This window comes from Bidens hawaiensis, unplaced genomic scaffold (assembly GCF_021521415.1).
Source record: "Bidens hawaiensis isolate Kalapana, Puna unplaced genomic scaffold, B.hawaiensis_p1.1 tig00050821_1, whole genome shotgun sequence".
Classification (NCBI taxonomy): Eukaryota; Viridiplantae; Streptophyta; class Magnoliopsida; order Asterales; family Asteraceae; genus Bidens; species Bidens hawaiensis.
Genome location: NW_027499122.1, coordinates 38,936 through 56,013, shown reverse-complemented (window position 1 = coordinate 56,013; position 17,078 = coordinate 38,936). Strand labels below are relative to the sequence as shown.

Here is a 17,078-nt window from a genome sequence, read left to right as displayed (position 1 = left end):
TTAATTTTGTTTATTGTTTTCTTTACTTTTATTTTTTTGCTAAAAGTATGATGTTATGATTTTGGTTCTGCTTATTAAAAAAGGAAAAAAAAAGTATTGTTTTGAGTTTTGACAAAGCTGGATGATGATTTATAAACCTGGTTTATGTGACAATTTATTCAATTAGAGAAGAATACAAACAAGCCATGCTTTTATATTTATCTCTTCTGAAAATTAAAAGCCCGTATAGAATACGCAAAGATGAAGCCGAAAACCAAACCAGCCCGATATGCACTCCTGCAACTGCACCAAGGAAATCATGCTTGTAACCATAGTATCGGTCCACGTAACCCTTTACGGTCTCACCATTTGTGAGCGCATCATTGTAATCCCCGAATTGTGATGCAACCATGCCATAGATGGTCCAAGCCTGCGGGTTCCCCCAATAGTACCATCTCCACCACACAGGAATACTCTATAATAAAAACATTATTGAAAATGCATTAATTAGACTGTTGGTGTTTGAGAATTTGTGCAACAAATAGTAAACTTTAATAACTTTTTTTTTTAATTTGACCATGACAATTCTGTGTTTCAAACTTTGGCAACAAAGGTTTTTTTTTTTCAAAAACTTAAATTAGTATAGTTTTCGTGTTTTTCTAATTGATCACAAGATTTTTAGACTTTAAAGTTTTGCCACAAAGTTCTAATAAAAAACAAAAAGAAGCTAAATATGGAGGTCTTTAATAGTTTTTTTTGACGAATGGTACAAATCTTGCGACGACCAAAGCAATACCGACATCGGTATCGATATTTGTTTCTATGATTTTGATGGATGTAAAACACAAGTCAATAATTTTTGGGCATATCATAACTATATTTCTTTGATTTTTTCTTTCAGTTGCTATACACAAAGCCAATAGTGGACAATACCTAACCGAATTAATACCGACTAAAACTGAATTCCGACCACATTGTGCTGGGTAAATTTTGACAAGTTACTTTCTAAAGGGTTATTGTTTAAAAAAAACTCACATACTTTTAGAAAACATGTGGTTAGTCCTCAAACTTTTGTTTGATTATCAATTTAGTCCCTCAGAACACTCACTTTTGTCATATACATGATTGACTCTAAAAAACAATTCATAAGTAAATGGAAACTGCCAAACTCAATGTATATGCATTATGTGTTTTTGAGGAACTTACAGGTCGTGGAACAATAAATCCCGAAAACAGATTGAAGATCGCGTAAAATGAGGTGGCAATGATGGCGGCGATATGGGCGTTTGGTGTAATGGCGACAGTCATCATTCCATATAATGTCATGTAGAGTAAACAACAAAACTGGAAAAAGCAGTACCAAAAGAATTTGACTGCGGTCCATTCGAACCCGATCATCGAGTACACTATAAGACAGTATACACCAGTTTGTGCATATATGTATGGGATTTCAACTAGAATCTGCAAATATAGTTTTATAAATAAGATGAAGTTAGGTTGTATGCCTTAAAACAATATTCTATCAATAGCTCCGCTATAAGTGATACAAATTATACTGAGTATGTTTGTTTGCTATGTTTTTATTTTTTAACATTGCAAATCCATACTTCAAAATAAGTACATTATATTTTGTTTGAGTGAGTTACATACACACTATTCATTTGGGTTTTCAAAACATTTATGTGTTGGGAGATATTATACCTGAGCAAAGGCGTATGGCAAAGTCGAATACATTCCGGCAGCTCGTTCCCTATAAAATACAGTGCGTTCAACACTTACAACTGGTTGCATCGTGATGCGTTTTGGACTGCGAGAAAGAGAGTCGCTGCGTACATTGACCCCATCGCGTTGATCAAATCCCGTTGGGTCGACCTGAAATAATATTTCATTGTAGTTAACTACAGGGGTGTGCATGAAATTGAAAAAACCAAAGAAAAAACCGGCGCTTTGTTTTATGTTTCCATAAAAACTGAACTCAGGTTAGGTTTTGGTTTTGCATGTAACAAAAACCGAAAAAACTGAACTGCGCCGAATATATAGATTCTCATTGTATATTTTTAATTTATAGTAATTCATAATTTATAAAAAAAATAGTAAGCAGTGTATCCCAAATATTTTTAACCTAGGTATATGATAATGAATTAGTATTAACTAACAAAATTCATTCTTTTGGGCCATTTTTTTTTCCTGTAAATTTCAAGCCCAAATAACATAACTGAAAAAACCGAATCTAAACTGAAAAAATCAAAACCTAACGGCTTTCAAAATCCAAACACCGAAATTTCTGTTTTTGTTCAAATTTAGCCAAAACCGACCCATACACACCATCGATGAACGTTTTTCAATTTCCATAGTGTTAGGGTTGTCACATTTACCTTTTACGACCGAGATCCCAAAACATAGTCCCAAGCATGATGCCTATAAAGGTGGTGAAAGCAAAACGAACAGCAGCGTACGACGGGTTTCTCCAGTACGACAACCGTTGTTTCCACATGCAAGCTATACATTGGACATGAAACGGTTGCGAGTATTGTGTCGGGAATTCAAGATCTTTTGTACCAGGACATGGTATACTCAGTTCAGCTATTAGGTTTTTGTTTCTCCTGCATGAATTCATTTTTTTAACAAAAAGAAACTTAATGTTGTTATTAGCAAATATATTTTAACATTAACAATAAAAAGTAGTCATAATGTGTTACAATCCTGATTAATGTTTTTGGCTAAATATTTATATTTGACTAGGATTCGAATCTACTAAAATTCATATAAGTTAGATGAAATTGGATTTACAGAACTCACGTGTAAAGATCTGAATTTTGGTATATTTCGGTAAAATCAATGCCTAAAGCGATTTCTTGAGCAGAAGTGGTGACTTCCAACATCCATGTTGCAGGGTTATATCCGTCTTTTATCTTGCTTACACCATCTATAGCCTGGTTCACAAATTAGTGAGAATCAAGTTCATGGTTTTGTTCATTAAATTTAGCAACATTTGATGTTATTAAGCTGTTTTACCTCAAAATACTTGATCAACTCGCAAGAATGACGACCTACGGGCCCAACATATAGCTCTTGCCCGCCTCGTTTCATCAAGAACAGCTGCAAACCAACGGGTTATATCAGCATACAAGTAACTGATTAGTAATCGATTCTACTTCATGGCAAAAGTAATATTTGACCTCATCAAAAGCTTCAAAGATATCGATGCCAGGCTGATGAATGGTGCACACAACGGTTCGTCCTGTGTCCACTGTGTTCCTAACGGTTCTCATTACAATGGCAGCGGCTCGGGCATCTAGCCCTGAGGTTGGTTCATCCATAAAGATTATAGATGGATTGGCTACAAGCTCAACGGCTATGGTCAACCTCTTTCTTTGTTCGGTTGAGAGCCCATTGATACCTGGTAATCCGACTAATGCGTCCCTCAACGGGTTTAGTTCCACAAGGTCCATAACCTCATCAACAAAACCCTGAATATAACATCAAACCTTGATAATGACTTGATGCTAACTCAAACAATGACATATCTCTAGAATTATTATGGCAACATGTGGGCTAAATTGCATGTAACTTAGTTATTAATATAGCGATGTACTTTTAATAAAAGAAGTGTGTAAAAAGACGCTAGAACATGCTACATAAAAATTCACATGTCACCACCCACAAATACTCTGTTAACCAATAGATCAGTTAAAACATACTTCAAACGATATCTGTGGCCTTTTAAGGGCATAAAACAATGGATTCGCACCTAAAACCTATATGTGGCCTTTAAGGGCATAAAACATTGGATAAAGGCATAATACATTGGATTCACACCTAAATCTTTTCTTGTGGCACTTCGTGTTCGAGTCGATGGTTTAGCCCATTTGATTAAACATGACATGTAACACTCCTAATTATCAGCCCCCCTTGACAGATGATTTGAACATTATACATGTAGTTTATACACGAACCTTTCGGGTGTTTTCATCAACGTCTGAAGCCAGCCTTAGCCAAGCTGAGTAAAGCAAGGACTCGTAAACAGTTATATGTGTAGAGTGGATATCGTTTTGCTCGCAATAACCAGATATCCGAGCAAAAGTTTCTTGTTTTTTTGAACACCCGGAAATCTTGACATCACCTTCTATATAACCACCGGTTTTTCTACCCACCAACACATCCATTAAAGTAGTTTTTCCGGCACCACTCACTCCCATCAGCGCCGTAAGAACACCGGGTCGAAAAGCTCCACTCACACCCTTGAGTAGCAATAATTTATCTTCATTCACGCCTTGCTCTTTCATCTCCTACAAAATTTGTCATGATATGATGTTAACACTTATGATCTAAAAAGAAATGGTAAAAGTAAAATTATATTTTTCTATTAGATAAAAGAAAACTTTTAAAAATAATATACACTTTGGATTTTTATCGTGTTTGACATTTGTTAAAACTTGAAATCTCGATATTTTTAATAGATGCAAACGCTTAAAGTTTTGGTCACGTTACCTGTGGCATATCAACCGAGTATTTGACATCATTAAACGTAATTGAATGTGGTTCGAATGGAAGAATCATCCCTTTTTTCTTGGTCTTACTAGCATTGCCTGCTGTTGTGGATGCCATTACAACGGCTTCTGTATCGCTATCGTTCTGTGCTGATACATTAGACTGTGCTTTCCCGAAAGCTGTTGAGTTCAGAATGTTAGAAAACGATCTAACAATACTTGATATATATATTGTGACACAATAATTATTTATAAAAATTTAAAAGTAAAATAAAAAAATGTTTTGGGTCGCCCGACCCGACCTATATATAACCCCACTGGCTTGATGTGTTCAAAATAGTTAAAGATTGAGATACTCACGATCGAGAAAGGCTAGGGACAAGTTAAAACACATGTTGAAGAGGAGAATGTATCCAACCAAAGCTGCAACTGCAATCCAGTACCAGTAGTTTTCCACAAAAAACCCTCCGGATTTGATAATCAGTCTCCCGAGTGTCGTACCATTCGTTTGCTATAACACCAAAATCAGGTACAATAAAATGTTACATCATACATACACATATGCGTTTATGTGCATGTGTATAATAGTGGTACCAATTCTCTTCTTTTCTATTTATATACACATGTTAATACACACAAACAGTTAACTTGCTCCAACACATTAATATTATACATGTATATATAGAGAGAAATAAGATATTCGCTTAAAAAATTGTGCCTTAGCTATATATTTGATACATAAGATGGTTATGTTATATAACCACATAACTGCCTTTCTTTCTCTCGCCTACTGCATCGATCTGGGCAACACTATGTACAAGTATCATATATGCGGTTCACATTTTTCTACTTCAATTGAGCTATTTATTGAATATGCACTTTCTTTACAGATGCATTTTTAAGTCGAGAACCGCGATAATTGCTTAATACATTTGCACGTAATGCTTGACACATATATAATGAGAATTAAAAAGAGTGTGAGATACGTGGTTACATAATCCTCTTATGCATCATATTTAAAGAAAAAGATACAAATACTTCTGTGGTTCTTACGATTCCTGATTAAAGAGCAAAATATTGCTCGGAACAGAACACTCATTTCACCCCTAGATAATTACTAACATCTTTTTGTACAAATGTTAGAAATAATTATTACCGTCCTCCATTGATGCCCAAGAAACTCGTTGACAACAATTCCGTTCATGGCATACATCATAGGAGAGGACCAGTATCCCCACAACCACCACTTCTTTACGTCCTCTTTAAAACAAAATAAAAATGCATGTTAAATAATGACAACTCGCAAACGATTATGATTGTATACAATGTAACTAAATAGTACCGCGGACAAGAACAAAGCCACCCAAAGCAAATACTAACAGAATTGCAGATGCACCAAACGTGTTAGCAACAATCATGTCTCGGCCGAGTGCTCCAATGAACTGAAATAATGCCGAAGCCATCTGATTAACAAGCAAGAGCAGAAGGTACTGCTTGAAGAATCTGCAAAAACAAAAAAAAGTTATTGTTATATTTTATTTTAATTTTGTTATACTTAAAAAATTTTGTAAATACACACAAAAAAAGTTAAAGTATCGTTATATTTTGTTTAAATTTTGTCATATATTTACATTACATGCTTAGTTTTTAAATTACTTATTCAAATTTGTGCATGAGAATTACCTTGCCACATTAGGATCAAATCCTATAACATAATAAGTTAAAACAGTCCAAAGGCCAGCTTCAAGAAATGAAACAGGAATCTTGATGACCCATGCTGGTAAAGCGTACGCCCACGGAGGGTAAAATAGGAAATCCCTTTGTTTGTAAAATACGGGAAGCCTTGCGATTGTCATTGGGTTTTCAGACATCCCATTAAACATGACTGTAACTACACTAAAAAAAAGAGCACCCGCATATATCCCGCCATCTTCTATAGAACTTCTATGCATTTCCGTTCGGAAGAACACCGTCAAAGCGATTAATGACATTACAAACAACTGAAACCAAGTTAAAAAACATAAATTACAGTTAGAATTTCCATAAATTGCATAAGAAACTATGGTTTTTGAGTCAATGAATTTGACCATGTTGACTTCTTTTCTAACTATAATTTGAAAAATGACTTTGACCATATTGACTTTTTTTTTTTACTTGCCATCTTGAACCGGTTAAGATTTCATATGCCATATGTGGGCTAACAGCCTAACAAGTCTAAGGATTATCTTGAATTGAAATATTAGTAAGTATGAACACTTTTTTCATAAAGGCGATTTTCAGAAACAGAAATTAGAAGGTTTACCTTTTTATACATAGTCAGAAATGAAGTTAACAAGGTTAAATTGTCATTTTGACATGATATGAAATTATGAACCCTTTAAATCTGTAAACACTTTGTGCCATGTCAAAAAAAAGTCAACCTGGTTAAAGTAACTAATTGACTCACAAGTCACATCAGCATTACTAGCAAATAACAAGTTTCCATACATCATGACATGAAAATAAGTCAACATGGTCAAAGCTAATGAAATATCAAATCCTATAACAACATTTAGACATGATCTATACGCATTACCTTAAATCAAAATTATTAAAACTTTTACAACTTTAATGTTTTATTTTTCTAGAAAACTTTATATGGATTGCCTTAAATTAAAATTACTAAAATGTATAGGGAATCTTACAAAAAAAATATTAATTTTAAATGGTTATATAAGTTTTTGTTTTGGACAAATTTAGTATTAAACTATTTAAGGCACTCACTTGAGATAATTTGAAGATATAAACGAATGAGTTTCTCTTCATAAGGAGTATTTCTCTATCAATACAAGCCTTCAAGAGTTCTTTTTTATTTAAACCATATTTTTCCGTTGTTAAAGCAGCCGGATGGCTTTTGGTTTTCTCGAACGGGACCGATAAATCATCTCCTAATTTCCTTCCAACATGAAATGATTTGTATGCCTCCGTAAATTCTTTAGCTGTCACGAATCTGTACGGTTGATCTCTTCTAGTCCAATATTGTTGCTGATCTTTCTTTGATGTCACCTAGACATGTAAAAAAAAGAAATCAACAAGATTGTGGACTATCATTTCAACTTATTTACTTATAAGTGATTTGATATGGGTTTTGTCTTATCTCAAACAGGTTAGATGAGTCAAATAAAAAAATGTTGCTGATAGGGAAAACGATTTTGACAAATTGAAAGTTGTGTAAACTTTATATGTGACTTTGTGAGGTACTATTATCTAATATTTTTTACTTATGAATTATATTTGTTATTGTAATATATTTAACAAGTTTTTATATATGTTTGTTAAAAGACTATAAAAAAATGTATTGGAATGTTATCAAATGCAATTAAAATAGAGCACATTGGCACATTGATGTGAAAGTTAGAATGTTTCGCTAACACCAAATAAAAGTATATGGATAACTACTTTTGATGTGAAATTATGTATGGTTTATTAATTTTATAGCGACCAATTAAAAGAGAAATGGGTCAAATTAGATTAAAGTTGTTGACGCTTATTTTAATGCGAAATATTTATTTTTCATAGGTTTGGATTGTTGTTATTATTTTTATTATAAGTTTATAACAAGATAGTTATTTTTATCGTAATTGTTTATGCAAAATATAAAGGGATAGAAAAAAGTCTTTACATATCAACCCATTTTGACTCGCATGACATGTTTCAAACCAAACTGATACCCTACCTACGAATGTGAACTTTTGACACAACACGAAATCAACACAATATACGTAGGTTTAAGTTTAGTCTACACAGGCTCAGATAAGTTTCGGGTTAAATTCATGAACACATTTAACTAAAGTGGTTGTGTTCGTGTCACAGCTAGCAGGTTGAACAGTTTAACTTATTTTTGTATTTTTATTTATTTAAATGTGTTTTGTAATAATTTAAACTATGTAGGTGTTTTTATGTAAAAAAATTTTAAGTTTAAAAATCAATTGTCATATTATAAACATAAATGCTATAGAAAAGTAAAAATAATATGTAAACTTAGAACTTTAAACCATTAATATGCAACAAATAAAATAACTATTAAAATTATTTTTTCAGGTTAAACTGGATGTGTTCAGATTTATGTTTGTGACATGACTTTCAGGTTCATGTAAAATTTTCATTTGCGCGTCAACTAAACTCAACCTAACCCGCTTCAACCCATTAGTAAGAAAACAAGATTTACTTACTTCTTGCAAGAAGTCAGCAACTCCTTTCCTCTCTGGACATTTAAGCCCCATAGATTCAAAAAACTCAAGCACATGTTCACATGGGCCCTGATACACGATCTTTGCATCGGTTAGAAGGATGATGTCATCAAACAAGTCGTAAGTTTCGGGTGCGGGTTGGAGGAGAGAAATAACAGCAGTTCCCTCAAATATATGAAGAAACTGTTTAAGTGATCTCACAATCTGGAAAGTTGTAGAACTATCCAAACCCGTTGATATCTCGTCCATAAAAAGAACCTTTGCGGGTCCCACAATCATTTCGCCCGTTGTCACGCGTTTCTTTTGACCACCGGATATTCCTCTTATCATTTGGTCCCCAACCATTGTATCAGAACAAATGTCCAACCCCAGTAACTGTTACATAAACAAGTCAGTTAAGGCTTTGATTGAGAAAAATAAAATAATGAGCTACAAAAAGATCAAATTAGAGCGTTTAAATTTTGGACTAATTGCTAATGAACAAAATTTGGACAAAAAGTAAAAAAGTATCATGAGTCACTTCGACCCATTTTAACCCCGTAAAGAAAGTTACCTATCTGACCCGAACCTTGTTCTGACCCGTTACTTAAAGAAAGATTTTGTCACCTTTATTTAAAAGTGTTGTAGAATGTTTTGCATTTATCATACCTTGAGAGTGTAATCTGTTGCCACACTAGCTTCTTGTCCTGCTATTGATGCAGCCTAAATAATATAAGGACAAATTTTATGTTTTAGTGTTTCACATTTTTTGACTTTAAAAAGATTAATAGGATATATGTCCCGGAAGCTTATTTGATACCTTCATGTAGATATCGATATCAGGATCGGGCTTAATGTTTGCATTTTTCTCCCTTCTTGCTAACTCTGCCAACAGTTCTGCAATTCACATGACAAACCATTGTATACACTTTTTTTTTCTTTTGTATCAGTTTTAATCCATTTCATCATGAGTTGATTGATTTGGGTTTTATTTTACATAAATCGAATAATTTGAAATCCAGCTAAAAGGGGAACGAGTCTAATTAGTCAAACATCTTAAACGTCAAACAATGTCTATATTTTTATTGTACATACTAAGTTTTTATTCAAAGACTTCGCTCATTGTTGTAAAAACATTGTTTTTATAATTATAGTTACCACTTATTGTCCATGGTAAAAAATGATCGTTTTTAACCCAAACACGTTTTGGCCCATTGCCAAACTCGTGTGGCCCATACTAACCGTAACGTGATCCAACCCCTTGGCATCGGGCAGAGAAAGCTAGGGTTTCTCTGACTGTTAATTCTCCAATGTGGACATCATTTTGACTTATATAAGCTGACGTTCTTTCAGGTACAAATTCATGTAATTCATGGCCATTATATGTCACCTTCCCCGAGCTCTGTAATTATAAGATTTAAACTTTAGGATTATATTTAAACAAAAGGTGTTAATTTTAATACATTTACTCATTAACGACTCGATTAGAGCCATGAAACATCCAAAACCATCCATAAAAGAAATAACTAAAAAGAAATGGGTCAAACGTGTCAAAAGTGTATTTTGAAGGCGTGAAACATCCAAGACCAAATTATTAGAAGACATTTAGACAAGTGCTTGCCAGGGTTCGAGTCCTGATCTCACCCTGTTTTACCGGCTTCTCGTTGTCGTGCCGTTTGGCGGGCGTGGGGGTCGGGTTTTATCCGGTGAATCCCTCAACAGGTGGACCGCTAGGGGCTCCCTCCGTCCGGACTAGTGGCCGGCTCAGGCTACCTTTAGCCAATGGGGCCGCATACGTGGTATCCGACGTTACTTAGTTGGCCGTTCAAAAAAAAAAAAAGACAAGTGCTTGGGATTGGTGATCTACCTTAAGCTCCTTGGCCAACTTGCCAGCTAAGGCTAACAAGAGAGTTGTTTTCCCAGAACTTGGAGGACCCAACAATAATGTCATTCTACAAACAGATTTACATAAAAAATTTTAGTACAATAATATAAAATTAATTGAATCTATATAATGACAATGTAAGGCATCTTGTTTTCACCTGCTAGGTTTAACAACACCACTAACATCATCAAGAATGGTTATATGCCTTTTTGAATTTGGAAGTAGATGGAATCTGCTCAAGAATCCCTCTCTTGATAACAAATATGAAGAATAATTATAAATATTTCTTAAAATTAATAAAACAGTGTATTATTTGTATTTTAAACATTATTTTGGATAGGGGTATGCGGGGTTGGTTTTGGTTCAACTGAACCAAAACCAAAATTACCGGTTATAGGAGATTGCCAGTTAGTTGGTTTTGCGCATTGAGTTGTTTTTAACGTGTGAACAAAATTTAGAATTTTTTTAATGGTCATATTTTTTTTAACCTTCTTTTTTGTATTTTCTATATGAATATATTTTTAATTTATTTTATTACTTAACATATAATGTATTATATAGAATCGAATGCGTATTTGTGTTGTTTTTGTCATTATATATATATACCACAAACTAATCTATCATGTATAGGGTGCTGCTAAACGTACCCCCTTCTAATTCATTTTTACTAAACATAACTCCTTCAAATTTTACATTAATACAATTTAGACATTTTTGTTGTTTCTTTTGTCATTTTGTTATCTTTTATTATCATTATTGTTTTTATAAAAGCATTTATTTTTCCTATTTTCATTTAACAATTTTTTCTATTTACCCTTTTATGTATATTTAAAAGCATTTAATAAAAATATATTTTTTTTTACTTAAAAAAATGTTTTTATTCTTATATGAAAAACGTTGTTTTTCTTGTTTTAAAAAAATGTTATTTTTCTATACCTATTTTAATCGTTTTGGAGAGCGGTTTTTTTAATATATTTTATTTTATTGTAAACACCTAAGGTTTTATAAAATTTCTATTGAAATATGGAAAAAATAAACCAATTTTAATGAAGTGTACAAATTTATTTAAACTACTTTACATAAAAATAAATAAATGAGAAAAACATATATTAATTCACATAAACACGCAAAAATATATATATATATATATATTTAAGATAGATCGTAAATGAAAAACATATGGTTCCTTATATTTTGTTTTTAAGTCAAACACAACGTATACAAAAAGTAGTGGATTTTAGAGACTTAATCGTTAAATCAAAATCGAAAGAGTTAACCTTAATTTTTTGGAAGTATATATATTAAGTCTTTTCAACGATAACCCGAAAGTGACATATAAGAAATTATTTTATTGTAGTGGATTTTAGAGACTTAATCGTTAAATCAAAATCGAAAGAGTTAACCTTAATTTTTTGGAAGTATATATATTAAGTCTTTTCAACGATAACCCGAAAGTGACATATAAGAAATTATTTTATTGTAGTGAGAAAAGAATTTTAGAAATTATTTTATTGTAGTGAGAAAAAAATTTTTAAAACATGATCTCCAGTTTTATGAATAATATCATTTAGGTGTTGTTTGTTTTTGAAGAGGTTTAATGTCTGCAGTCTGCGGACCACATCTGCAGACATCTATAGCAGAAGAGGTGGACCAAAGGTCTGCAGTCTGTAATAGAAAGATTGTTTGTTTTTTAACATCTGCACAGTATTAACATAAAATGAAATTTAAATAAACTGTCAGATCCTAATTTCACGAACATATAACAACAAGATCCATAACTCACATCAACAATCTAATAAGAACAAGTCGTTCGTAACTCAAATCATAAATCAAATCCTAATAAGAACAATTAAAAAAAAGATTTTGCAATAAAAAAAATTAAGGAAAACAAGAAACAAAATATATAAAAAATTTAAAGAAATCTTTGCTGTTTCATTTTCTGTTGCTGCTACTTCTCCATTTATTAAGCTTAAAATGGAGCTCCAAAAATTCAATTTGGAAGACAGGGTTATTAGAGTTTCAATTAACTTGGTCACAAGTACTTTCCTCAAATACCATTGGTGGTTGGATAGTATTAAGACCTTGTGATTCTGAAGGAGAAAAAAAAATTGCAGCCTTACAGATGGTGGTTCGAAGGTGGCGGCTGGCAGGTTCCGGCTGTGCGAAGGTGAGTAGTGGTGGTGCAGCTAGCGGTGATGTGGTTGTGAGAGTGTTGCGAGGGGTGGTGATGCGACTGGTGGCGTAGAAGGGTGGTGTGACTGGTGGCGACTAGGAGATGGTGGTGGAGGTGTGAGATGGTGGCGGTGATGCGAAGGTGGTGGTGGTGCGGCTGGTGGACAGGGAGGAATGTGGGTTTGGGGGGCTAGGGTTTGAGAATGGAGAAGAATGATAAAGGAACGTGGTGCTTTGTGTCTGATGGGGTTTTGAGAAGAGGTTTGAAGAGGCTTGAAGTGTCTAGTCCATGTCTTCTCCAAGAAGAGGACGCGCAGACATTTTTTAATGAAATGTCTTCTGAAAAACAAACGCACTGCAGACCCTTATGTCTGCCCTTGGTCTTCTTGGCGCAGACAGAAGTGGTCAGGAAGAGGTTTTTTAAAAAAACAAACACACCCTTAAACGACTTACTTTTACTAATAAAAAAGGATTATGTTCAGCTTGTTATCCATTTGTTTTTTTTGTATAAAATGATTTCTAATTATAAGTTTCGTACTTTATAAATTAAAAAAAAAAACATGAATATTAAAATAATGTCAGTGTCACCACTAAAAAGTGTACGTTTACCTCAAAAATGTCAACGTGAAAGTTCAAGAAACTAGGCAAGGCTCTACTTCCTGTGTTAACATCTGCCTCCACACTCACATGCTCAAATCTAACCTCAATTGTTGGCAACTTAATTCCAACCCTGCACAATTACATCGCATAAAATATCTACATATTAAAAAAAATGGAACGTACTTATTTAAGTAACATCTTCAGTAACTATTTAAGTAAATTAAAGCCGTTGACAAAAAATATATATTTAAGTAAAAAAGATAATTTACTTATTTACACATTTATATGTTAGTAAAAAAGATAACATAGTATGTTAATAATATTTCACCAATATGTTATCCTTAAGATAACAGCGTTATCAAGATTATTGATAGAAAAAACTAAAATATAATTAACAGTTTCACACACCGACAAAGTTGCATGAAAATAAGTAGGTTTTGAATCCATTTTGTTCAAGAGTTAAAATTTTTTATTTCTAATAATGATCTATAAAAACGAAAAGTGTATGACAGAATTATAAATTCGTTCCAACTTTAAATCATTAGCTTTAAATATGGCAACATTCCGAGTTTTTTATTTCTAATAGTAGGTTTTTTACGCCCTGCTTGCGGTGCGCGCATATAATGTATATATGTGTGAACCCTCGGGTGGGCAAAAGTAAAATTGCACTAATTTTGACGTTATTTTACTAATCTCGTGAAAATAACGTTAAAAGTGGCGGAAGGTTAATCAGGCATCATGTGGTGGCGTTGATAGCCGAAAGACAAGGGCACATGCACCAATCAGCCGGTGTCCCGATGATTGAGTGCTATGTGCCTTATGTCCAAGGCTTGATGCAAAACTACTATCGAGCCGGGGGTCTCACCGGAAGCAGCCTCTCTATCCCTATGGGATAGAGGTAAGGCTGTCTACATCTTACCCTCCTCAGACCCTACCATAGCATTGCTATTGGTGGGATATACTGAGTACGATGATGATGATGATGACATTCCGAGTTTTCCAGATCCGCCACTTAAGCCTAAGGCGTACACTCGAATTACCTATACCGTATTCGTCCATCTAAATATATATAGTCATATTGAGTTTCTTTACTAATTATGAACAATAATCAATTGTGTGTGTAATAGTGTGTGTGACAGTGTGAGAAAGAAAAATGTTTATTAATTTAATTAACCTGTCAATCCTGTTCCTGATCTTCAACAAAAACATCTCATTATCTTCATCAGCCACCTTCACAAGCCTATCAAGCAACTGCTTTCTCTGATCAAATCCAAGATTATTGATCTCGATTTCATCTATCGCTCCGGTTGATCCAAACAGCAAACCTTTTTTTAATCGATCAAAAGTTGGCAACTTTTCAAGTGAAGCCTATTTAAGAGCTTCTTCTTCTTCTTCTTCGCATGTAGATCTTGAAAAAACTTCCATACTGCTACTAGTAGCTTTATATATGTCACTAATTGAAGAGGTAGGTCACAGCAGAGCCCAGTTGGACCCACAGGACTCACCTTGAAGAGAGACGTCTGCGCAGAAACCAACTGGATCCGCAGGACCCACCATGCTCAGAGACGTGACGTCCTTACGCGCAGTACGCAAGCTGTTCCCGCAGGAAATGCCTCCCAATGGTGAAGTACTCCGCCTGTTCCCGCAGCTGCGGATACAAGCCATCAGGGAAGGCCACCCGCGCAGCAAGGCTACACGCATAAGGCACTTAGCTCTCAAAATAATTCAGTAATGTCCCTGAAGAAGGAATGAGCAAAGCCGGGAACAATCCCGCACAAAGGCGGGAGGGGGAATACTCCCGCCCAAATGAGCCAGTCCGTATGATACTGGAGGATCTTTTGTACTGTACCTGACGAGGTATGGGCAAAAGATCTGACCAGAGATACGACAGCTCATTAACAGTATGGCGAGCAGCATGCTCTTGTACTGTATGTCACTATTAGCCGCTGCCTACTCACCAACTCCTGTCATATCACGTGCATAGCCTGCAGTTGGTGGAAAAGGAATAGTACACAGCAGGCCTGGTCACTGTCAGCCGCTGCCTACCCACCAACTACCAGCATGGCACGTGCGTAGGCCACAGTTGGTAGAACAGGAATACTATTCAGCCGGCTACACCTTCTTGGAAACCTACCTTCGGCTATAAATACCCCAAATGGTATGATCATCTTATCATCTGATCTTATCTTATATCTTATACCTGATATCTGCTCTAGTCATTCTCTTAATATACACTTATATTCAAGAGCAATCTAGTCTGATTCTCACGCCGGAGGGTGGTCACAAGGAGGTACCCCCCCCTTCTCAGTGACGAGCTCACGGTGTCTGTTTTGCAGGTTATCAGAAGAACCATCTTTGCCGGGTCTAACCCCTCGTGGGAAACATCTATTTAACCCCCAGATTATCCGTAATCTGCCTGGGGTCGATTAGTGTTTCTTCATTGGCGCCTCCGTGCATAAAAGCTAGAACTTAATTTCTTTCAGTTTTTTCAAACTTCTGGAAAGATGGTTAAAGAAACTCCGGTAACCACAACCCCAGCTACTGGGGGGGAATACCGGCGACTACACAGTTTTTACGAACACTACCCCGGTTACCCAAGCCGGGGTAAGTGCAGTAAATTTTACGAACACTACCCCAGTTACCCAAGCTGGGGCAAGTGCAGTAAATAATCTCTCACTGGATTCACCGATACCCAGTTAGAGAGACAAAGAACGAGGCTCCCTCGCCAAACACTCGATGAAGTTAAAGCGTGGGCGGAAGCACGTCAAAAAGAATTCCAAGCTGAGTTGGATGAACGCTTACGTTCACTCCAACAGCCTGAGGAATTCATAGAGTACTTGGATGATGATTCGGAGGAATCTGATAGTGACGCAAACCCTCGTCATAAGGCGAAAGGGAAGCGTAAGGAAACGGACTCCCAACCGAAAAGACATTTTCGAGAAACCTTCAAACCAAAAAACGCGGGTGGAAACCCACGTGACTTCTCCAAAACATTTACACCAACTGCTGCAAAGGCGGGAACGTCCAAATTTGCAAGGGACATTGCGGAAGCAATCGTCCCGAAAAGTGCCAAACAGATGTCCAACATCGGCACTTACGATGGTATATCTGATCCAGACGATCATTTGAACAGGTTCATAGCGGGGGCAACCGTCAGTAGTTGGACGGAACCTACGTGGTGTTACATGTTCCAAATGACGCTTGTGGGGGCAGCTAGAGCGTGGTTCGATCGTCTACCGGTCCACCACATCTACGATTGGGAAGACTTCCAGCAGAAGTTTAGCCAACACTTCAGCCAACAAAGAAAGTATACCGAAGAGCAATGGACAATCCTCAATTGCATTCGAGAGGAAGATGAATCTTTGCCAGACTTCATCACTCGCTTCAACTCAAAGAAGCTAAGTCTGGGTAATATTAGCGAAGATCTTGTTCGCGCTGCTTTCATCCAGGGCGCGAACGACCCAGAGCTCATCCGCACCTTAACGGGTAGAGATGGCATGCCATCCACATGGGATGCCATCATGACAGCAGCTAAACGCTTTGCGGAAACGGAGAAGCAACTGGGTAGAGATCTCCCCCAGAGCACAAACCTCTACACCCAGAAAACAAGATAAGACAACATCCTTACCGCCCGACTAAACAAAAAGCGGAAGCTAGGCATTTGGCAGTCAAGGGTAAACTTTGACACCTCATCCGGCTTGCAACATCGGTTAGGCGGAAGGGATAACGTACAGACGAACCAGA

At 35.5% G+C, this 17,078-nt stretch overlaps 1 pseudogene across 1 annotated transcript; it reads right to left on the bottom strand.

Annotated features, from left to right (window-relative positions):
* Window positions 1-197: 197 nt before the first annotated feature.
* LOC143598778 (pleiotropic drug resistance protein 1-like) lies at window positions 198-14,795 on the bottom strand (annotated as a pseudogene). The gene is made up of 22 exons (XR_013147171.1): window positions 14,509-14,795; window positions 13,344-13,464; window positions 10,720-10,808; window positions 10,545-10,629; window positions 9,920-10,079; window positions 9,498-9,574; window positions 9,347-9,400; window positions 8,681-9,073; window positions 7,233-7,514; window positions 6,153-6,469; window positions 5,812-5,972; window positions 5,626-5,729; window positions 4,830-4,980; window positions 4,471-4,649; window positions 3,936-4,268; window positions 3,159-3,449; window positions 2,995-3,078; window positions 2,779-2,912; window positions 2,355-2,582; window positions 1,681-1,851; window positions 1,186-1,440; window positions 198-454 (listed from the first exon to the last, which is right to left on the bottom strand). The product of XR_013147171.1 is annotated as a pleiotropic drug resistance protein 1-like (transcript).
* Between the last annotated feature and the right edge of the window lie 2,283 nt (window positions 14,796-17,078).